The sequence below is a fragment of the Lynx canadensis genome, chromosome X (assembly GCF_007474595.2).
Source record: "Lynx canadensis isolate LIC74 chromosome X, mLynCan4.pri.v2, whole genome shotgun sequence".
NCBI lineage: Eukaryota > Metazoa > Chordata > Mammalia > Carnivora > Felidae > Lynx > Lynx canadensis.
In genome coordinates, this window is record NC_044321.2 from 9,515,057 (window position 1) to 9,539,839 (window position 24,783).

Genomic DNA, 24,783 nt, shown 5'->3' on the forward strand with positions numbered 1-24,783 from the left:
GCCTGGGTGGCTCAGTCGGTTGAGCGTCCGACTCCGGCTTGGGTCATGATCTCGTGGTTCGTGGGTTCGAGCCCCGCGTCGGGCTCTGTGCTGACAGCTCCGAGCCTGGAGCCTGCTTCGGATTCTGTGTCTCCTTCTCTGTCTGCCCCTTCCCCGCTCATGCTCTGTCTCTATCTCTCAAAAATGAATAAATGTACAAAAAAAGAATCAGAGTAAAGGCGACACACTCACCTTAGACTTTTGCTCTTTGAATACAGACGTCTTTCTCTTTTGTGTTGATTTGCTTTCCTCCCGGGGCCTGTCGCTGTCCAAATCATGTGTCAAGAGTATGCCTTAATGGGGAACATTCTACTAAAAAAAGAGTCTTTTGGTAAGTCTTTTTCACCACCCAACGGATAACATGCTTGGACTGCATTAAAACAGTTCGATCATTTAATAAAATTATTGAGTCCATAATACATACTAGACCCCATCCTAATCGCCGGGCACAAGGCAGCAAATAAAATAGAAATCCCTTCTCTTGAAGTTTATATTCTAGTGGTGATAGGGGAGAAAATGGGACGGGGGTAGGGAACTCCAGCGGTCACGGCGATCGTGCAATTTTATAGAGGTCGGTCCCCGGGGGTGATGTTCGCAGAGGTGTTTGAGCAAAAAACTGGAGGAGAAGAAGGAAAACGGTGGATGTGTGGGGCGGCATACTCCTGGGGAATGAAGTAGCCGGTATAAAGGCCGCGCAGTAAGAGCCTGCCTGTGCGATGGCAGAGGGCATGGAGGCCAGGGGCCTGCAGGAGTGAGGGAGGAGGCAAATTACAGTTTGAAACCATAATTAAAATTTCACAGGGTGCCTGGGGGGCTCAGTCGGTTAAGCGACTGACTCTTGGTTTCGGCTCAGGTCGAGATCTCACGGTTCATGAGTTCGAGCCCCGCGTTGGCCCCTGCACCGACCGTGCAGAGCCTGCTTGGAATCTCTCTCTCTCTCCCTCTCTCTCTCTCTCCCTCTCTCTCTCTCTCTCTCTGCCCCTCCCCTAGTCGTGCTTTCTCTCTCAAAACAAAGACACTTGAAAGATTTTTCAAAAAAGTGTTCTTTCTCAACGTGATTCGTAACAAAATTAATTTTCTGATTTTTTCCTTCTCCACTTCGCCATCCAGGCAACATATGCGATTTGAGGTGTCAGCTGTACGCTCACACGTCCGTCATGTTTCCTTTTAAGAAGAAAGATTAGTAGCTAGAAAAGGTTGCGGGTTTTTTCCCTGAAGTTTATTCATTTCTCTGGGGGGGGGGGGGGGGGGGGAGAATCCCAAGCAGGCTCCGCACTGTCAGCGCCGAGCCCAACTCACAAACCATGAAATCGAACTCACAAACCATGAGATCATGACCTGAGCCGAAATCAAAAGTCGGACGCTTAACCGACTGAGCCACCCAGGCGCCTCTGAAAAGATTGGTTTACCAAATAGGGAAAAAGCAAACTGAACAATGACATTTATTTCAATGGTCTCGTCAAAAGTGAGGAACAACCTCGAAGTCCAATAATAAGAAGTGGTTATGTATGGAAGGCAAGATAATGGTCACCCTGAGGTCTGCGTCCTAATTCCTGGGGCCTGCGAATATGTCACCTGACATGACTGGGGGGTGGGGGAGGTGGGGCTGCGTGGGATGAAGGTTGCAGGTGGAATTAAGATTGCTAGTCAGGGAGATTACTGAGCGCCCCCCTCCCACCCCGATGCTCCCGCAATCGTAAGGGTTCTTAAAAGTAGAAGTCGAAGAAAGGCACAGAGAGAAGCAATGTTTTTGGCTTCGAAGGTAGAGGAAGGGCCACCAGCTGAGGAACGCAGGTGGCTTTCAGAAGCTGCAGAGGGCAAGGAAATATTCTTTCTGGAGCCTCCAGAAGGAACGCAGCCTTACAGACACCTGGGCTTTGGTCCAGTGAGACCCACGTCGGATGGCTGCCCTCCAGAATGGTCACGTAATAAATCCGTTTTGTTTTCAGCTCTTCAATCTGTGCTGATTTGTTATAGCAGCAGTGGAAAACTAATATGGTAAATCAATATGGACTGGGTACTTAAGGGTGTGCCATGCGGGCCTTTAAATGTGTACGAGGCGTGGGGCGCCCGGGTGGCTCAGTCGGTTAAGTGTCCGACTTCGGCCCAGGCCGTGATCTCGCAGTTCGTGGGTTCAAGCCCAGCGTCGGGCTCCGTGCTGCCAGCTCGGAGCCTGGAGCCCGCTTCGGATTCTGTGTCTCCCTCTCTCTCTGCCCCTCCCCCCTACGCACGCTCTCTCTCAAAAATAAACGTTTAAAAACATTAAATAAATAAATGTGTATGAGGCCCATGTGGTAACATGGAAAACTTTTAGGATCCACGTTTAAAAAGCGCTACATAGACACGTATACACGGAGGGGTTAAAACCACGTGTGAAAAACAAAGAGACAAAAACTTTGGTGGATATCCAATCTGGGGGAAGATTCGCGACAAGGTGAACAACGGGGAGTGTGAGTGATATGATGATGCGGGTTCTTTGTTTTTTTCTTTCGCCTTCTATAAATTCTTTCAAACTTCCTTTATGGGCCGGTATGGAGTGAATATGAAAATTAAGTTTTAGGTTGACTTGCGAGGGTAAAAATCCCATTCGGAGAACTGTAATGATACGTGGTGCCTGGACGGAACACCAGCCATCGCGACATCTGTGGGGAGAGGCTCGGATTGCATATGGGAGAGGCAGCTGGGGGACCGAGGCTGCCTGGGGCCGGGGCAGAAGGAGGTGGGGGTCGGACGAAGACTTTTGAAGGAAAGCACACACCCAAGGCACGCTTTCAAAGGACTTCGGCACGTCGCAGATCGGGTGAGTCCCTGTTACCCTACATCTTCAGCGAAACCGCAACGTATCCACGTTTGAGTGGGTTTCATGGGCCACACGAAGAAACGGGACGAGAGGTGCATAGCCCGTGTAGATGGGGAAGGAGAGCCGAGATCTGGATCGCGCGTCCCTTCAACTTTGCTCTGTCGCCAGCGCCACTCAGGGGGACGTTCACTGCCCTGCTGGCCCTCTCTCCTTCCCAGGGTGAGTCCTGGCTCCCACGTACCGCGGGGTGCCTTACAAAATAGCAAACGTTCCCAGGGCCATTTCGCTACCTCGAGTTGCGTTCCATGTATACAGCCGGCCTAGAAGCCCGCCCTTGGGTTACTTGGGGCTTTGCCAGCTTGTTGCAAAGCAACCGCTAAACGCTGAGAGCCTCTGGAAAGCTCCTCGCCGCTGATGTTCCCCGGGCACCCAGCAGCTACTCATTCCCCAGGGTGAGGTGGTTTCTGAGCCGGGGACCTGCAGCTCTTCAGAGGAGTCGAGGCACTCGGGCTGTCCCCACGAGCCCAGAAGATGCCGGGAAGGAGAGCTTGTTAAGAGAACCCATCGAGGATTCCGTAGCCCCCAGGGTGCTCTGGAGAGCTGAACAAGCTTAACTCCCCCCAGACGCTCCAGAAACCATTCAGAACTCCCAAGGTGCCTGGGATCGAAAACAAGGAGGCTTCCCCAGAGATCTTCTGGGTCAGAGCCAACTTCATTCACAGTGGTCTGTCCAGAGTGGCAATAGCTTCTTAGGTGGTGTTCTCCGGGCTCGATGAATCCGAGCTCCCTCAGGGTCAGATGATATCCTAGGGGTCTAGTGTCTGCAGTGGGCGGCAAAACTTGTTGCCAAAACTTGTTGGGGAAGGAGCAATGGTGACGTGAGCCTGTGTGTGCGTGCAAGCGCACACGCACGGGTGCTCACGTGTGCACATATGTATGCACTCGTGCCTGTTGGGCAGGTAGGAGTGGATACAGATTTTGTGGGCCTAACGTGATTTTGAGGGCCCCCCCCTTTTTAAAATTTTTTAATGTGTATTTGTTTTTGAGAGAGAGAGAAACAGAGTGCAATCAGGGGAGGGGCAGAGAGAGACAGGGAGACACAGAATCCGAAGCAGGCTCCGGGCTCCAAGCTGTCAGCACAGAGCCCGACACGGGGCTCGAACTCGCGAACCGTGAGAACATGCCCTGAGCCGCAGTCGGACACTTCACCGAATGAGCCACCCAGGCGCCCGTTGAGGGCCCCTTGTTAGAAAAAGGAACACGACATTCCGAGTTCAAAATTAGTTGTAAAAATTCAAATACAGATTTGGAATGAGAAAAAAAAAAAAGACTGCAACAAATTACAAATAGAATAAAAGCTCGCAAATTCCAAAAGCATCACAAAATCTGGAAAAATAGCATACGTTGGTTAACTCCCTGGCGCACCTCTACAACATTTTTTCCTGCATTTTTAAACTGCGTTTCCTGTGACCAGTTGTTCAAATGACAATGCTTTTGTCATGTTTTCTGTCACAGAAATTGAAAGTCTTTCCTCTGTCTAGCACGCTTGGTTAATTTTTTAAAACTCTTGATAGTTGAGAAATTGATTTTCAGCTTCCCAATTCATTTTCAAGTTGACATGACATTCACTGCCAAAAACGTCGCATACATTTTTAGAATCTGTTCCCAAACGTGGAAAACCTATCCAATTTCTTGCATGTATGAGCTCTCAGATTTCAGGGCATTTCAAGTTTCCTTGTACAGAAACTGATCTTAAACATTCTTTGAACTGATGACCCTCATTGAACGATTTGGCATTAATGTCCTTGCTTAGCGGTATACCGCTTCTGTGTTAATCGTGGTCGGTGTTAGGATTTCGTATCGGATTGGCAAGAAATTTCATTTTCTTCATCTGTGCTTATGTGATTCACTTCTTTTCATTAGCTGGATTAGCAAACAACCCAAGTGCCTATTCATTACTTCTATTCAAAATTTATTTCTTCCTTTTCAGGAAAGGATTTTGTTGTGATCCAAAGGAAATTGATTTTGTTGTGATCCAAAGGAATCCTTCAATCGTAATTCCTTTCTCCGTATCACTATCACTTCTGTTGATTTCAAATATATATCACACACATGATACATCTTCCTATTGATGTAATATGTATTTTTTACATATAGTAAAATGATATATGAAATATATATCCTATGTGGTGAAATCCATATCATATGAAAATAGTTCTCATGTATTTGAAAATAAATATCATATGAAATATATTTCATACACACACATATGTAATTTCACCATATAGTAAGTTTATAATTGCATACGCTGAGCTATCATGGTCTCTTCCTGATGGGAGAGAACTTCCATTTTGACTTGAGGGTGTCGAGAACTAAATCTTTCTACCTATAATTCTACTAATTTCGTGATGGGAAGATTTTCCACAGCCCAGCTTCTGGCTTTCTGTATTTCAAACGTTCTGTCTCCTCCACTACCCCCTACTTCTGGTGCTTCTAGGCATGACAGCACACATTAATGTTGTTTTTTTTTTTTTGTCTCCGGCCCTAAATGTCATGATTCTGGGTAAGTCACCCCAGGAGAAGATAGAAGTATTCCTGAAAGCCATCCCTACACCAGGACGGCGGGTCATAACTTAAGACTAAAATACAAATATATCCCACCAAACCCACGCAGCCTAATTCGATTTCACCTTAGATTTCAAAGATGTCATGGCTGTCGCCAGCACCGCCCCATGTAAGGAAGGGGAGCTGTGATGGAAAGAGACAAGAGATTTAACTGTGGGTGAAATGTATTGCCTTTGCAAGTTTTACAAACACATGACCATGTGGGGCGCCTGGGTGGCTCAGTCGGTTAAGCGTCCGACTTCAGCTCAGGTCACGATCTCGCGGTCCGTGAGTTCGAGCCCCGTGTCGGGCTCTGGGCTGATGGCTCGGAGCCTGGAGCCTGCTTCCGATTCTGTGTCTCCCTCTCTCTCTGCCCCTCCCCCGTTCATGCTCTGTCTCTCTCTGTCTCGAAAATAAATAAACATTAAAAAAAAATTAAAAAAAAAAAAAAAACAAAAAAAAAAAACATGACCGTGTGAAGACATTGCCTTGGAAGGAACCCAGGTTTGCTGTGGAGCCTTTAATTAGCTTCCTGATCCATCTACTTCCGGGAGTAAAAGTAGGTAACTGGATGATGCGTTCTACTAGAACCTTCTCTTTTCTCTAGTGTTGAAGCCACCTGTGTTTTTGCAGATGCGTACATTTTCATACACACTCATACACGCCATACCTCTTTCACTCATTGTCCCAACATTTCCGGTGGAAACAGCTATGTTAGAACCATAGTTTGAAGCAGTCTATTATAAACAGAAACAATTTTCAGGACTTATTTTTCCCGAATTGAAGCACGAATGTTACTTTCAAGTTGACAAAGACATTTTTATTCCATGATTTCAATACCGCTAACACTTTGCCAGAAGCATCAGAGACTTTAAAGGAAATAAAATTATTTCTTCACTACCACAATGACAAAAGTTTCTGCCTATTATGAAAACAAAAATTCGAATAAAGTGTAAAACAAGTCACCAGAAAGTTGCTTAAAAGGCTTTATTCTTTTGAATAACAATGCGCGCCCGTTTGAATAAGATTAACGTTTTCTTTTTAAATCTCATCTACAAAGCTTTATGAGATGAATCTGGATTTATTAATCATTCCTGTATCTTTCATCAGTGGCCCGAAAAATCTTAATACAGACTCTACTGGCATTAGAAGATCCACTGAAAGAATAAAGACTCTTTGTGTAGATTCATACTGGGACAAAAATAAATCTGTGTCCTTCTGGTTCTTAGTGAATTCTTTCTGGTCCGTGTGTGTGTCTTTCTCTTACACACATCCCAACCAAACACTTCCTTTTGCAAATATTATGATTATCGTTATCTCTGTTGTGCTGGGGGACTTTCCAGCACTCTAAAAATAATTTCAATGCTATGGAGTCAGTATGTTTTCAGTTACTGCTGAGAAAACAGTGGGGTTTCACATCAGATCCATTTTGAAATACCATAAAAGATGCAGAAAATGTTAAAAACATGAAAAATGCTTTGGAAATGAGGATAACTAAGTCTGATTGAAGTCGACTTCCGTCCTAGCCAAAGGATAAAACCCTAGCGTTAACGGTTCAGCAACAAGGCCTTGATAAAACCCTGTTTCCTGGGGCACCTGGGTGGCTCAGTTGGTTAAGCGGCCGGCTTTGGCCCAGGTCATGATCTCACGGTTGGTGGGTTCGAGCCCCCACAATAGGCTCCGTGCCGACAGCTCAGAGCCTGAAGTCTGCTTCGGGTTCTGTGTCTCCCTCTCTCTCTGCCCCTCCCCGGCGCTCACTTGCTCACTCTCTCTCTCCCTCTCAAAAATAAATAAACATTAAAAAATTTAAAAAAAAAACCTGTTTCCTTTCTCTCTTCCTCATCCTCTTTTCACTTCCTTTCTCACTGTCTTTTTTTTTCTGTCCTACTTTAACATCAGCTAGAACTGGTTTCAGTTTTTCTACTGGTTTTCATCCGAAATCCTAAGCGAGGCAGGCTGTAGGCAAAAGGTACGCCTGAAGGTGAGTTATTCTTGTTCCCAAGCCACCTGCTGTTGACTTGAAACTTGCATATAACTGGATTAACATTTCCCCTCGCCTGTACATATTTCGCGATTTGACATAAGCGATTGGTTTTGTTATCGCCTTCAACCATGCAAAATCGAGTTTTTCGATTTGATTCACTTTGCTTATAAATACCACAATGAAGACTAGTAACTAGTCATGGTACAGTTCTGATAAAAAGCGTGGTGTAATATCCGTGAAGATCGCCCAAGGAAAGTACAATCTGACTGTATTCACATCAAATAACCCCCCAATTCTCAGGAGCTGACGACAACAAATGTCTGTTTTTTTCAGGCACCGGTCTTTGGGTCAGCTACAGCTTGGTTGTCCTCAACTGGGATTAGGAGGGCTTGGCTCCGGCCGGCAGGACGATTTTACATCTCCCTGTTTTTCCATTTTCCCCGAAGCAGCGGCTGCTTGAGGCGTATTTTTCTCCTGGTGAATCACAGGAGCCTAAGAGGTCAAGCCCAGCCCCGCACGTGCCCTTAAAGCTTTAAAGCCCCAGTCAGGTTTGCAAGCTTTCCGCTGGCCAAGCCCAGACTCAGGGGGCAGGGACGCAGGCTCAGCCTACTTTATTGCAGTGCTAGGTCACGTGGCACAGGGGAGCGGGGAGAATTCAAGACAGTGACCATTTATGTCTGTGACTTGATTCTCCTATTTTTAAAACGTAACAGTGCTCGCTTTGGCAGCACATATACTAAAACGTAACAAAAAACAGAAACGTCTACCTCCTAGAATTGTAAGGATTATAGCACTTGGAACAGTGCCTGGCAAATACATTTAAGAAAAAAACACGTACGAGGCAAAGATGTGAAGGAAACACACCAATCAGTAAATTGATTCTGGGCGGCGATTGTTTTCTTCTTTGTAGTTTTCCCTGTTTCCCAGTGTTCTATAATAAAATGTGTTTTTCTCTAATAACAGTTTGAAAAACGTTGTTAAAAACAAAAAGAGATCTAGGGTTTGAGCCAGTATATGAGCATCTGATCCCAGCCATTAATTCTTTGTTTTGTGTTTGGGGGTAATTTTTAACCTCTGCCTTTCGCCTTCAGTTTCATTGTTCAGTTTTTCAAATATCCAGTTCCTTCCCTTTCACATCTGGCTTTGGACCCTTTCAAAGGTTAAGTGAGATGTTTTCCATGATTGGAAAAATACACAGCAGAGGTTGGGGGTGCTATAAGCTTAAGAATGCAAGGAGATGATGTTTCGGGTCATAACAAAATTGCTCCTGGTACATGCTAGGGGAGATATCTATAAATATTAATAGGTTATCTTTACATTATTTTTCTGTTTTAATTATTTGCTTTCTCTCGAGTCCTCATGAATAATGGTACGGACTGTGAGCCTGACCCTTTTAGAAAAATGCTACACTCCTATAATTATATTTTAGAGATACATTATTTAAAAAGTCACCTTGATATTATTCAGACATATCGTATTATGTCCGGGACTCCAGATCTTTGACAAATGCAAACTTTCCCGACCTTCATCACATTTAGTGTAGACAGGTTGACTGTGGGCATATTTTTAGCTCCATTAGATAAATTGGATTGTGTTTTTTACGTTCTTGGACTTCCAGACCAGTGTTTTCTGAAACCCAAAGTCTGCTTATGTGGGGGCTCGAAGATATGTCTGCACATTCTCTGAGATTGCTTCCTTAAGAGGTTGAGTCAAATTCCTCTCCCCTAAAGTAATGGGAGGTGACCTCCAAGACTAGGAGATAAAAGTGTGGCCTCTCCTCGCTTGCTTTCTTTGATTGCTCATTCTCAGGGAAGCCAGCCGCCATGTTGTGGGAGCACTCCAATAGCCCTATGGAGAGGCCCATGTGGCAAGGCACAGAGGCCTCCTGCCCACAGACGCGCGCACACGCCATCTTGGAAGCACATCCACCAGCCTCGGTCGAGCCTTCAGGTGACTGCAGCCTCACTGATGTCTTAACTACAAAACCTCAAGACACCCTGAGTCTGACTCCCCCGGGTAAGGTGCTCCCGGCTTCCTATTCCACAGGATCTGTGAGGGTGATAAATGCTGATTGCTTGGAGCCACTGTTTTGGAGTAGTTTGTTAGCAGCAACAGATGAATAACACAGCTTATCACATGACTTTACTGCTGGAAAACTGCCTTGAAAGCTTTTATATCCAGACCACGCAGTGCCTCCCATAAGTAGGGTCTGAACTGCATGGTAGGTCCCGTGTGGCGAGGAAAACACACCCAGAATCTGCCTTCGGGCAGCTTATAATTGAATTCCACAAACATGGAACGAAAGAAAAGGAGCCAAACGTTTGTGACCCTGAGGACGTTACTTAATATCACACACCCTTGATTTATGAAATCGAGAATCACATTTACTTCGCGTTGTTACGAGGTTGAGAAATAACGTTAAAGTACCTACAATGGGTTGTTACTCACGAGCGCTTGCTTTTCTTACTACAGAGGTGGGTTTTCACCACCAGCTCGTTTCTTTTCTTCTTTCCAGCCTTCAAGTGAGAGCCCCTGAGTTGTGCCAAAAATGTCTAACCACTTGCCTGTGTGTGGAAGGCAGCGTTTTCGCCACTAGTTCGGAAAAGTTCGTAACTTCACTAGGAAAAGCTCTCCACTGTCTTTCTCAAAACCATTGGTTCCAACAGCTCTCAGGGAAATGATGGCGCCATGGTTTAGGTTTGACTCCATGCCCACCATAAGCTAGTGGTGAATACATCTTTTCGTTACTAATCGTTGAGAATAATAGATAAGCTGACTTTTCACTCTGATGGGCCGACACACTAAATGCCATCAGCCATTTTGAGGAAAGGTAGAGTAATATTTCTTTGGCCGGGCCATGTGTGTGATATTTCATTCCAAAGCAATTCTGTCATCTTTTAGATAAGTGAGTATCCACCAGCACACTATTTACTCCAAAATTACATAGGTTCCTCTTTTCCTTAATTATGTTATAGCTTCCACTCCATCTCATCAATGATATCGATTTTTTTTATTAAAAAAAATTTTTTTTTAATCTTTATTTGTTTTTGAGAAAGAGACAGGTGTGAGCAGGGGAGGAGCAGAGAGGGAGAGGGAGACACAGAATCGGAAGCAGGCTCCAGGCTCCGAGCTGGCAGCACAGAGCCCGACGTGGGGCTCGAGCTCACGAACCGTGACACCATGCCCTGAGCCCAAGTGGGACACTTAACCGACTGAGCCACCCGGGCGCCCCAATGATATCAATTGCTTAAGCCATTGAGACAAGGGGATCTGACACCCACTTTATCACTCTCTTCTGCTCTAATATCCTCGGAATGATCAAGAGAAAGAGACTCTAACGTTTAGGTAGATGATCAGCAATTTTAAGAGCCCACATCTAGACATTCGATGTACAAGGTGAAAGAACTAGATGGCAGTGAACAAGCCAGTCACTTCTGACCAGAGAGCAGCTCTCCCTGGCTGCTGTCTCCATATATGCATAATCGTAGCCGCTGGATTGCTCTGTTGTCATGGCAACCATCGCTGTATATCACACCAAAATCTGGTATTGAAATGCACCAGAAGCACAAAAGCATACATTTTTCACATTTTCCCCGAGTTCTTTTTCCATGGTTTCACGTAGCAAGCCAACATGAGACATCGACCTGAGCTTTCAAAATCATAAATACCTATTTCTCCCACTCTGGGGTTCCGAACTAGCTTCTGTGACCATAATAGCAATTCCCCATCACACGGATTGAACACATTTCCAACAATCAGAAGTTCTTTCAAAAATGAAGCGAATCGACACCACGAGCAGAACTCGCCTTCGGATTCCGAACCGCAGAGAGACAACGTGGGGAGATTTCAAATGAGGAGTGACGTTTTTGCATCCATTCCACAGGGAACAGAGTGTTGAAATTCACATGCTGTTCTGTTTAACTCATATGGAAAAGTCAGAGGCTTCTTGAATGAAAACTGGCTGCTCCTTTCAGAACAGCGACTAGCTACTTATCGCTACTTCGGTAGTGGAATAACACACTGCTGTTATCAGAATTGCTGGCCCTCAAATAATGGGGAGAAGGCTCTAGATTATAGTTAAATACAGAGCGCTAAAACTGATTTAAAAAAAAAAAAAACAACTTTCAATAACCCAATTCAGGGACTACCAAGGATGCCTCCTGGAAAGAATTTTGCATTAAGCGTTCATATCAAGAGAAAGACCCACATCCATTTATCTGACACATTCAACTCACGGCATTATTCCTCTTTCTCTAGGGGAAAGATTGTATAATCGAAAATACCATAACAAATGGAAGTAGCGCACAGCAAAACCCAGTCGAGTAAATTGCTGACCTGATGTGAATTTTTGCAAACATTTCTTAGATGCAAACCTAACGGCTTTTTTTCCATATTAATGCTATTCAAATACACTCATTGCCAAGACTAGACTATATTGCTAAGAATTCGTAACCAACTCAAGGCTTTGGAGTTTGAAATCTGCTTTTTCAATATTGGAGATAATTCACCAGTTGCAACGTCTTTGCCTTATTATTCTTTTCATGGAAAGGCCATTCCAATCAACTGGACAATCTTGTTAGAATACAGCTTGAGAGGGAGGAAAGATTTTTCTCTTCATCACCAAACAGTCCCAGGATCAAATTTCTAACTTTGGAAATGGAGATAAAAATAAAGGTCAAACGAATTAAAATGTCCTTGAGCCAGAAAGTCAGATAGGGTGGAGGGGAGCATGTCATTGGATTTATTTTGCTTCAATTCGGATACCTTAAGCAAACTCCGGCTCCTCAGAGGCCTCGTTAGGGAAATATCCCAACCTAGAGACCATAGAGAACTGAACGAAGCCACAGCAATCCCCAGTCAGTCCACTGTCGAGGAAACTGCTGACCTAGTGAATTTCTAGAATGGATAGGCAGTGTAGTCAGAGAAAACTGCCCTACGCATAGACAACGAGCGTCTGACTTTCCTCATGAGGAATCACATCAGTCAAGCTCCTGATTAAACGGATCCTGCATTCCTACTCGGTCTATTAAACCAAGGACTGTGCTCTTGGTTCCGGGGCACCCGACCGTGATGCCAGATCCCGCCAGACCAAGGCACACACTGGACGGTGTACTCTAGAACATTTTCATCATAGCCACGGGTTCTGTCGGACGAGGCTGTTCTAAGTGCAGAGCCAGTGAGAAAAATTGATCAAGATTAATGGTATGGTTTCAGAAACATTGCTTGAAATAACAGACAAGCTTTTAAGTGCTTTCAATTATACGACATCTTAGAAACGAAACAGAATGTTCTGGCGGCTGAGAGAAAACAAATCGGGAGGTGAAGGCTGCATCTAATGATAGAACTTAGAGGATATTTTTCCAAAGTTTGAAAATGTACTCAACAAAAATGCCTGGCTCTTCCCCATACTCGATACCGTGCAAGGTATGCATTCAAAACCGAAGAGACGTACACGCTAGCCTCCTGGTGTCAAACAGACCTAAAGAAGGTCAAAGTCAAACGAAGAGATACAGGTGGGCAATATGATTGATCGATACCACACAGGAGACCCTCCAGGTGTGCACAGGTTCTCTGGACCCCTTCTCAGGAACGGGGCGTTACCACCACCCCCACCCCCCCCCACCCCCGGCTGTTGGGAGTGTTGCCTCCTAATGGCTTTCAGCTGATGCCCTCCCCAGCAGGCTAGCCCACTGGATTGGCGATGTTTTCGCCTAGAAAATCTACCCCAAATGAAGGATCTCTCTCCTTCTCTGTCGCCTCCCAGAATGTTCAGTAGACACAAGCCATTGGGCAGCCATAAGAGCACAGAGAAAATTCAAGGGAAGCAGTGACTAATGTTTCAAGGGGGGGGTGGGGGGAGGATTGGTCACAGTAACGCAGGTTTTTCTTATTTGATGTATCTGCTTTGCGAAGCGTGGGGCTTGGGGTTGCCAAGGAAAATCCAACGTGGGCTAGAAAAAGGCTAGAGGCTCAGCTGAGATGGCTAGAACAAGGCACCCTTATCCCCGTGACGGACAAAGGCCTTCCTCGAAGGAAAGCAGGACGCTGATTCTGGTGCCGTTGGTTCGCGCGCCGGTGAGGACAAGAAGTCAAGTCAGGTTACACCGGCCTGAGCGTGTTCCTCCGTAGAGCCGGGAATCCCGCTGCAAGTTCGACTGCGGTTCCTCCTCTGTGCCTCCGTGGGCAACGAACCTGAACTTGGAACTCGAGGAAACGGCATGTTCTCCGGGGTGCAGGTAAGGATTCGCGGGAGACTCGTGCGCGCACCGAAGTCTGAGAAGCAGTGTTCTCATCCGGTGGTTCTCAAAGTTGGACGTTCAGCAGAATCAGAAAAGCGATCTGTTAGGCTGCGGGCTGCAGGGCGCAGCCCCGGGCTTCTGGAAGCGAGGAGGTCTGAGATGGGGCCCGGAGAGCTTGCGTTTCAGGCAGGTCCGTAGGCGAGGCTGGTGCTGCGAGGGGCGCACCCTTGAGTAGCACTGCTGTAACTCGTTCTCCTCATTGACCGGGGAACGAGGCTTCCTCTCTGAGAGCCCACGGGTTTGCAGAGTCCTGGGGGGCACCAAGTGCCCAGAACGTGCATTCACAGTGAACTTGCCTCCCAACCCAGGGTTCACGGGGAAATAGACACGGCGCGAGAGGAGAGAAAGGGTTCCTAGACCTGAGGGCTTGCTTACCTGACTTTGTCATTGTTTTGGATATTCACGCCGAGGTTCTACTTGAATTCTCGGGGGGGGGGGGGTGGGGGGCAGGAGAGGACTACGGCAGAGAAGGGATGAAAGCAAAAGCCACGCAGGGGATAGAGAGTCCAACAGGGAGAACTGGGTTCTGTGAGAACGCATGGCCCAGCCGAGCTCCCACCGCAGAAGGCAGCCCCCTCAATGTTCCGGTGCCGGGTTCTTTGCGAACAGAGTACTGTTTGAGAATCCTTCCCATTTGTAGTTCTTTTATTGTGCGGACCAAATGGATCCTTCCTGAACATTCTCCTGAACGCCATCCCTCCCCCTTAAGTTTATGGCTAATTTTGTCGTTGAGCTTTCTCTTGGTCACCTTGTTCTTTCCTTGAAGCCGAGGAAGGCTGGATTCCCATAAACAAGCCATCATCCCAAGTACTGTGGCTGCAAGATTTACACTGCCCGTTATCGTGGCAATCAATACGGCGATACTCACTTTATAGCTGGAAGAAGTTCAGAGATGGGGAGTAATTTATCCAAAGTCATAGCCTGTCCGGGTTGGGGATATGCTTAAAATTTCGATCCCCAGTCTGAAGCCTCTTGATAGGAAAGAGAGACATAAAAATGATGAGTTCCAAGGAAGAGCTAGATTTTACACTTTGAGACTTGATTCCTTTCTCTGGCTGTATGTTCTCCTCCCTGGCCCCCAAGCACTGACATCTGGATATAGCGGCATTATGTCCATGAAAACAGAAACAACTTTGGGGGAAGTGGATCTCAGGCCTTAATCAAAAGCCCCACTTGTGAGAATTAGGCGTCCAGTTCAAGACCGGGCAGAGCCCCTTCGGACGAGTCCACAACTCATCTCATTTAACGAATGACGGATCTCAGAAATTTGCCTCCTCCTGCTCCAACCCCCAGATCCGTGTCAAAATTCAGTGCAGTGGGACACTCAAACGGTGACCACCTCTAAGCAGGAGAGGGTAGCGATTTGGGGCTGGGAAGGAAGGAGCCAGGCGGAATTTTCTGGAGTGAAAGTAAGCACCCTTTTCACGGAGGTTTGGTATGCATTTGTCAACGCTCGTGGAATGGTACATTGAAGATTTTTGTGTTTCCTTATATGTTCATTCTACCTGTAATAAAACCTTGGCTCATGAAACAGACTCCCTGGGAAAACATTTGGGACAGTGATAGGGTTAAGAGCTAAAAGCTGTTAAGTTTTGCCGTTTTCAGCTCTGTCATTATCTTCACCAACCAAGAGGGGGTCGGGTGGAAGTTCTTAGAAGCCAAAACGTACATGTATCTCAAGTAGAGGATGTATGTTCTGGGGCAATTGTCTTTCTGCTGGAACTGCCGGGAAACCAGATCTTTGCCCTGGATGGAGAAGCTTTCCTTCGGCAGTCAAGCCTCGTGGAAAAATAGCCGCTAGGGTTGTGGTTGTATGTGGAGGACTTGTAGGAACTCGGTCGTGACTCTCCTGGAGGAGACCCCACGCATCTCCCGGTCTCGGCTGCCTTCCCCTAAGTCAATGTAGAAATGGGTCAAACCCTGGCGGTGGGGGCGGGGGGGCCTGCTTCAAGACAAAATCCATTACATTATGGGTTGGGGGAGAATTATAAAAGCACGTGGGTAAAGAATAAACGTTATTAAAATTGTTTCCTTTGAGAGTCGTTACCCTTCTGTTTGACCATCCCTCTCCTTCCCCAGTTTACCAGTGTGGTTTGCTTCTTTTATTATCATGCAATATTTCAAGTCTTTGGCAGATTACTTCTTCTTCTTTTTTGTTTTTTAAACTAATTTCTACCCCCAACCTGGAGCTCGAACTTACAGTCTCAACATCGAGAGTCGCGGGCGCCACTGTGACTCAGCCGGGTGCCCCAGATCACTTCTTTCTCAAGATTGCAAATGTGTGTTGCTTTGTGATCAGTGATTATTAATAACTGATGAATCAATGAATCCTCCTATGAATGTTTGCCCTTCTGAGTTTTTCCTCACCTTTACGCTGTATGTACTTGGAAATAGGCATTTGGACAGGATAAATGGTAATTAGATACCACTCTTACCTTCCTAAACAGGTGCACGTATCTGTATGAGTGACTGCTCTTAGCTTTTGTGATTTATAATTTATACCGATTTTTTACGTAAGAGCGTTGTCATTAAAATAATTGAGATATATCTGCTTTTCTGTCTCTATAGACTCTACAGTCCAGTTGCTTTATAGTGTATTTTTTTTTTCAGCTTTATGGAGATGTAATTGACGTATAACGTTGTAGGAGTGAAGTGAAGTAATATTATGTGAAGTGAATACCCCATAATATTGTGAAGTGATTACCCCGGTAATGGTAGTTAACACCTCAGTCGCTTCACATAATTACTTTTTGTTGTTGTTCTTGTGATGAGAACACTCAAGATCGACTCTCTTATATCTTTCAAATATGTAATGCAGTGTTGTTAACTACACTCACCATGCGGTACGTTAGATCCCCAGAACTTTTTCATCTTGTAACTGTAAGTGTGTACCCTTTGACCAACATCTTCCCATTTTCTGCACCCCCTCACCCCTGGGAACCACCACTCTCCTCTCTGTTTCTGAGTTTGACGTTTTTAGATTCCACACGTGAGATCATACAATATTTGTTTTTCTCTATCTGACATATTGTCCTTAATATGATGACCTCAAGGTCCATCCATGTGGTCACAAATGGCAGGATTTCCTTCTTTCTCATGGCCGAATATTCCATTGTGCGTGTATATATATATATCATATATCCATGTGGATATATGGGTACGTGTGTGTGTGTATTATTATTTTTTTTTATATTATATGTCCATAGAGAAACATCTTGTTTATCCGTTCATCCATCCAGGGAAACTTAAGTACTTAAGCTGTTTCTGTACCTTGGCTATTATGAATGGTGCTGCGGTGACCATAGAAGCTCAGATCTCTCTTTGAAATCCTGATTTCATTTCCTTTGGATATACACCCAGCAGCGGAATTGTTGGGTCACATGGTAGTTCCATATTTCATTTTTTGAGGAACCTCCCAACTTACATGCCCACCAACAGTCCACGAGGGTTCTCTTTCCTCCACATCCTCCCCAACACTTGTTATCCGTTGTCACTTTATTTATTTTTTAAGTTTATTTGTTTGAGAGAGAGAGAGCATGAGCCAGGAAGGGGCAGAGAGAGGGAGTGAATCCCAAGCAGGTTCCGCACCCCCTGCTGAGCCCAGTGTGGGGCTCAATCTCCTGATTGTGAGATCATGACCTGGGCCAAAATCAAGAGTTGGACGCTTAACCAACTGAGCCACCCTGGCACCCCATCTCTTGTCTTTTTGATAGTAGCCCTTCTAACTCGTGTCAAGTGATATCTCAGTGTGGTTTTGATTTGTATTTCTCCCAATGATTACTGATGTTGAGCCTCTGTCGGCCGTTTGTATGTGTCCTTTGGAAACATGACTATTCGGGTCCTCTCTTCGTTTTTTTGATGGGACTGTTTGTGTTTTGCTCTTGAGTTGTAGGAGTTCCTTATAAGTTTTGGATATCAACCTCATGAGACTATCAGCAATTTCAAAATTTGAAAATGGAAATCTTTATTTGTGGTATAAGTCAGTGATTCGCAAACATTTTGGTCCTGGGAGTCATTTAGTCTTAAGAATGCTTGAGGACTCCATGGGGCGCCTGGGTGGCTCAGTCAGTTGAGCGTCCGACTTCAGCTCAGGTCATGATCTCACGGTTTGTGGGTTCGAGCCCCGCATCAGACTCTGGGCTGACAGCTCGGAGCCTGGAGCCTGCTTCTGATTCTGTGTCTCCTTCTCTCTCTGCCCCTCCCCTGCTCATGCTCTGTCTCTCAAAAATAAATAAATGTGGGGCGCCTGGGTGGCGCAGTCGGTTAAGCGTCCGACTTCAGCCAGGTCACGATCTCGCGGTCCGGGAGTTCGAGCCCCGCGTCGGGCTCTGGGCTGACGGCTCGGAGCCTGGAGCCTGTTTCCGATTCTGTGTCTCCCTCTCTCTCTGCCCCTCCCCCGTTCATGCTCTGTCTCTCTCTGTCCCAAAAATAAATAAACGTTGGAAAAAAAAATTTAAAAAAAATAAAATAAAATAAAAAAATAAATTTCTTGTGAAAATGACACCATTATACATTTTTGCAATCTCTTTAATGTCTGCCTTATTAGAAGCAACTGGATTCTCATACTTGCTTCTGTATTCAATATATTCAGAAACATTGTTTTGATTAGGAAATATGGAGAAAACTCAGCCTCACACATATATGTATTTGGAAATGGGAGGAATATATATATAAAGTTTATTTATTTATTTTGAGAGAGAGAGCAAGGGAGGGGCAGACAGAGAGAATCCCAAGCAGGCTCCAGGCGTCAGCGTAGAGCCCAACGTGGGGCTTGATCTCACGAGTGGTGAGATCATGACCTGAGCCGAAATCAAAAGTTGGATGCTTAACCGACTGAGCCACGCAGGCACCCCGGGAGGAGTATATTAATAGCTTTTTCAGGTAGTTGTAGATATTCCTTTTTGGTACTTTACCAAAGTTTGAAAAGTGGTCGTTCCTTGAAGAAAATATGCATCATGAGATTTGAGACCATAATAATGAAGTTTTCGTGCTCTTCCATTAAAGTTCATTGGGTTATCTTACGTTTTGAATGAATATTTTTCCCATGCATGGTTTTGTAGCATCGTGTGTTGATCATTAGGGAAATCCTGTCTCACTGAGCTATGCAGGTCTTCCTAATGCAATGTAAAATAAAATCACACTACTCCTCAGCTCTGAAAAGTCACTGGCTTTCAGTTAGACTCTCAAGTTACAACGGTACCGCGCGAAAGCAGCTTATTGACCCTGCAACTCCAACTTGGCACTTGAAACAGTCACTGAGCGCTTTTCCTTGAGACGATGGATGATTTAGACACGCTTCTCATTTTGTCTCACAGAATTTTAGAAGATAAGTACTCGAGGGTTGAGATGCAATGCAATAGTAAGCAAACACAAAGCCTTTGTCCTTAGGGAATTTCTATTCTGGGTGAGACAAACTGTAATCCAACACCTGCTAACTGTAAATGTGTGATTGTCATAAGTGCCATGAGATCCACACGAGGGGCAGTTGGCTTAATCTGTGGGTGGGAGGTTAAGACACAGTATTCCTGAGGACATAATGTTCGCCTTAAAACGTCAAGGCTCAATAGGTGTGAGCAGGTGGGAGAGGGGGTGATAGAGAGTGTTTTGGCAGAAGGACCCGCATGTGCAAAGGTCCTGAGGCAGGAGGGAGCTTGACATGTTCCGGAAACAGCTCTGAACAGGAGGATGATGGGAAATAATGCCAGCATGGAAAGTATAGACCAGAATATATCATAGTCTCGACAAACATTGTGGCTTTTGTGCAGAGAACAAAAAGGTGCCACGGATGTGTTTCTAGAAAGGGTGGCTTAATCAACTTGGCAGTATAAAAAGATCACCTGGGCAAGCAGTGCTGAGAATCAATGGATGATGTTGGAGGGTTAGGCCGATGAATGCAGGGAACCATTTTTCAGATGAGGAAATATTGACGTTTGCCAAAAATCACACTACTCCCGATCTCAAAACTGGGATTTCCACACTGTCTTTTCCTTTATTTTTTTCCAGCTTTATTGAGGTACGACTGACAAATAAAATGACAATATATTGAGCCACACTATTTTTTTCTTCAAGAACTGAATGATATTTCTGATACAGAGGCTTCCAAGTTTGGGGGGGTGGCGGGGTCATGGACCCTTCTGGGATTCTGCCGACAGCTCCTGTCCTTCTCCCTAGTTTGTACACACACAGAATTGAGACCCCATTTCTAGAGGCTTTTCAGGTCTTTTGAAACCCACCCAGAGATTGCTCAAGATCATTTGAAACCCAAGGTTAACTAGGCTTATCCTCAGGCCTTTCAAAGCTCTTACCGGCATTAAGTCTGGCCACTGGTGGATTTTTTAATAATCAGCGAAATAACCACTGCAGATTTCCAGACTAAAAATTGGTTGCTCTTCATAGAATTACCATGTAACCCAGGAATTCCCCGCCCCCCCCCCAGGTGTGTGTCCAAAAGAATTGAAAACAGGCATTGAAACAAAAACTTGTCCACGCGTGTTCGGAGCAGCGCTGGTCACGATAGCCAAACAGTGGAAACGACCCAAATGTCCGTCGATGGATGAATGGAGAAACAAATGGCGGTCTAGTCATACGGTGAAAGGGTTTGGCAGTAAAAGGGAATGAGGTCCTGATGCGTGCTACAACATGGATGAATCTTGAAAAGTAGACAGTAATATAAGGGCTTTTTAAAGACTTTAAATCCTACACACCGTTCTTTGAATGTTCTTTGAATGTTCTTCCCTTAGCTGCTCTGGGTCTGTTATTTCTACCTTGTTGACGACAGCAGCGGTTCTCAAAGGTGGGGGCAGGGAGGTGGGAGTGGGTTGTTGTGACCTCCCGGTGGGCCTTCAGCAACGTCTGGAGACAGCTGAGTCTCCATAGACAGAGGCCACGGATGCTGTTAAATGTCCTACGACGCACAGGACAGCCCTCACGGCAAAGAGTGATCGGAGCTCAAATGTCCATAGTTGCTGAGGTCGAGAAGCTCAGGATTATAGTATTGATGCCATAGGACTGAAAACGCCAATAACTACTCATGCAGACAGCTCCCATTCTCTTGGTCTCCGTGGCTTGTGATGTCAAATGCTGAAACAGCCAGCCCCAAGGAGAGGGTTCTGGAACTCTATAGGGAAATCAAAGACCTCAGCCTTGTAACTTATGCCACAGAGGCTATATCCCATAAGGTCCCCGGGCATGTACGTGTCACGGAACTATAAAATGGAAGTGAACCCCTCCGTGTCTGGCCCCATGGTATCTGCACGCTAGCCTGCCTGGCAAGGACGAGCAGGTACAGAATTAGAGTGTTTTTCACAGCATAAGAACAACGCGATCTATAAAGGAAAGAGACGAGCACATTTGTCTCCTTTTTCTTTACATTTCATTTACTCTCACTAATAATTGCATCATCGGTGATTTCATTCTGAACCCGGGTTTATTTCTTGATGTTTTACATTAACCCATAGAAGGTTGGTCCTTTCATCTTGCAAGGAAGACACTGGCTCTGTTGGATCCATTTCAGTGTCTTTAATAATATTCTAACATGGGTAAAAACAAATGCTTTTATAACAGGCATGATCTCGAATGGAAATAAGACCCTCCATCTAAAAAACTTTGTGACTGTCTTTCCTGAAGGGGACACACACACGCTTGCATAAGACAGCAACGGATCCTTAAATATTCTCCTTATTATCCTGCGGAGAGACGACGTGCTCCCAAACACCCTTAACCGTACTTACATTACTTTAGAAAATACCTCAGGGAAAACCTTCAGTAATTATTTACTTGCTGGAAGATTTCCTCGCTGAAAAATTGTGCTTGGTCTCTCCCTAGCTGCAGAAAAATGTCACAACTAGGAGACATCATGTTGAACACGTCGTTTGACAATTTGGAGGTCACATAGGGGAGGGGTTCATGATATAGTTGCTCTATAATGAGTTTGCCAAATGCATCTGTACCCGCCCCCGTGGTGTGAGGCCATCCAGAATAAATGGAAAAATCATGTTTGAGGACAGCGGGTGCTTGCTTATGCGAATTCACTCATACTGAAAATGGCATGAAGTCAAATTCACATTTTTCTTTATCTTCGGGTCTGGCTAACCCTTTCTGATAACAGTGCACACGTCCATGAGGCCGCTGAGGCCAAGACTTCATATGTTTGTGATTAGGAGACGATTGCTACAATAGGAAGTGATGTATTTGAAAGAAATTAACAAACACACACAAGGGTGGGTGTGAGCTTCTCAGCATGGAAACATCTGCTCCAAACCTTTCTGAGCTAGGAAGAATGTGGGGACCAACCATATGGTTCTCATGGAAAACGCTTACCTCGCAATCTTGACCTAAGAGATGGTGTCTGGACAGAGGAGGAAACAGAAGTGGCCTTGGAATTGCATCCTTTTAAAAACAACACAAAAGAAAACAAAAGCCTTGTCCCTATGCTTTTTAAAGCGTTTCTTCATAGCATAAAAATTCCCCAAATATCCTCTGCGTGTTTATTTTTTTAACTCCTTACACAGTTTCCCCATGGTTAGTATCTTTCATGACTGCGGCATTTTTTGTCAAAAGGCAGAAACCAAAATTGGCACATTATAATTTAATCAAACCCCAGACTTTATTTGAATTGCGTTTTTTTCTGTAATGTCTTCTCTCTATTCCAGGATCCCATCCAGGACACTAAATTGCATTTAGTCCTTTAGTTCTTCTCCTCTTCCTTCTTGGCTTGAGACCATAAGTTGCAAAATAGGCTCTTAAGAAGTCCTTCTAAACTTACCAGGGCCAACATTTCAATTGTGTCTATTGTAAGGAAGAACAAAAACACCTTTACCCCCCAGGTTCAGCAGTTGGGTCCCTGGAAATGAAACCGAGAAAAGACAGATTAACAAGAGAAACACCGAGGTTATTAACGTGAGCAGAGTGAATATACGAGGAAGAAATTCAGTGAGAACTCAAAGTGGTGGTTAGGACTCGAGCTGGTATAACACCTTAACGAGAGCAATAGATTTGTAGCAAAGTGACAAGACAAAAATAAAACGGTCTTGGGCTTCTCAGGGTGTCACGCCATGGCAAAGCAAATATATGGGGGGAACTAATGGATGAAAATGGTTACTTAGTGAAGTTTGTTACATATAGATTCCTCTCATCTCTGGGCTGAAAGGAGTGTAGAGTTGTCCCCAGTTATTAGGAGTCTAAGAATTGTCCTCCTCTTCCTGGTATGAGAGAGAGAGAGAAAAAATAATAATCTTATGCTGAAGTGGTATATTTTGAGGAGGCATATTCTGATCCTCTATACTATAATTCAAAAAACAAATAAACAACAAACAACAACAATTTTAAAAACCCAATCAAAAAAAACCTTGGAAAATTAAAAAAACTTAGCCATTGCTATTTTACCTACATAAAATCAGTCATCCTCCATTTGTTAAATTTATTTTCTATGATTTGATTGGTTATTCAGGCATAACTCATATCTGGATCTATCTCATGAGTCGGAACAAGAGGTCATCAGGCAATAGGAAGGACTAGACTAGGACAAGCAAGGTATTAGACACTAGACTTCTGGACTGGGAAAGAGCAGAAGTTTGGACCAGACCACGCTTAACTATACGAGGGGAAGTTCAGAGAGCTGGACAACTGTGTCCAGAAAGCTGGACCATAGAACATGTGGGAGACCTCAGACAGATGGCATCAGAAATTAGAGCAAATACGGGCCCCTGGGGGGCTCAGTTGGTTTAGCGTCCGACTTCGGCTCGGGTCATGATCTTGTGGTTCGTGAGTTCCAGCCCCGCCTCGGGCTCTGTGCTGATGGCTCAGAGCCTGGAGCCTGCTTCGGATTCTGTGTCTCCCTCTCTCTCTGCCCTTCCCCTGCTTGCGCTCTGTCTCTCTCTCTCTCACACACAAAACTAAAATTAAAAAAAAAAAAACAGTAAAAAAAAAATTGGAGCAAATAACAGGAATGTGGGGCAAGGGTTGGGTGATGTGCGGGAGCCAGTCAGCGATGAGGAGGAGGTTGGACAGAAAGAGCAGGAAAGACATCAGCCTGGGCTCCCACTGCCTGTGAATCAGAGGCAGGATCCTGGTGCGAGTTCTGAGAGCTCAGGTTCTCAGCTGTATCGCAGCAGGACTTGGGCATACGGGGACTACCCAGGAGCAAGATACCGGGCATACCAACGTAGAAAGGTGAACACAGAGATGCTGTTAAATATCCTACAATGCACAGGACAGCCCTCACAGCAAAGAGCTATCCAGCCCCAAATCTCGTCGGCGCCAAGGTTGAAACTCTGAGTTAGGGTTAATGATTACTTATTTCCCTGTTCAGGGAGAATTGAGCATCTTTTGTTTGGTAGGGATGTTAATTCAACCTCCAGTTAACCTGAGTTCGGACCTTACCCTTACCTCCTCCTAAGGTCGTTCGGCACAGAGATCAGTGGCATAACATCACACGATCAGATGTGGGCAACACACAGCTATGGAGACAAAACAAAACGATTCAACTTGAACTCCAGCTCCTGACGGGTAGAGGGGGGGCCCTGAGGTGGGAGGACCACAGCTGATCATGACACACAGAATTGAAGGCTGCTGAGAAGTGAAAGAGAACCTACCCGTGCCATGGAGACGGGAAGGTCACCATTTCTAGCCACAAAACAAGACCCAAGTGGATACAGTCCGCCCAAGCGGGGTAGGCGGGAGAAAACCCAAACCCAAAGGGTGGTGATGTGAATACCAGCCGAGGTGTCCATTGCACAGCGGGGAAGGGACGCCAGAAAGAACAGGATCCAGGGTTTGACGAGCCCCAGGGAGCCATGGGATGAAATGGCATTTGTGGTCTCAGGGGAATTGTGAAGCATGTTTAAAAATATATTTCCACAATGTGACGTGTGATAAAGAGTGAAACGTTCCTAACAACAACCACAACCCCAACCCCCACGAAAGAAGCGGCCTCGGCCCCCCAGCCCTCTGGGTGACTAACCCAGCCTGGATTTTTCTGGACCATTCCGTAGGCCCCAAGGACAAGAAAGCACTGATGGAAGAAGGGGAGCGTCAAGGATGTGAGAGTCTATTCTTTG

General features: G+C 45.3%; 1 long non-coding RNA gene and 1 other non-coding gene across 3 annotated transcripts; one reads left to right on the forward strand and one right to left on the reverse strand.

Annotated features, from left to right (window-relative positions):
- On the forward strand, positions 1 to 85 carry TRNAR-CCG. The gene has a single exon. It is a non-coding gene; the product is annotated as a tRNA-Arg (tRNA).
- A 22,161-nt stretch (positions 86 to 22,246) lies between these two features.
- On the reverse strand, positions 22,247 to 24,522 carry LOC115507502. 2 transcript variants are annotated; one of them, XR_003966674.1, is made up of 3 exons: positions 24,441 to 24,522; positions 24,113 to 24,183; positions 22,247 to 22,568 (listed from the first exon to the last, which is right to left on the reverse strand). It is a non-coding gene; the product is annotated as an uncharacterized LOC115507502 (long non-coding RNA). The 2 variants fall into 2 exon arrangements; XR_003966673.1 differs by having other exon boundaries at positions 24,319 to 24,522.
- Between the last annotated feature and the right edge of the window lie 261 nt (positions 24,523 to 24,783).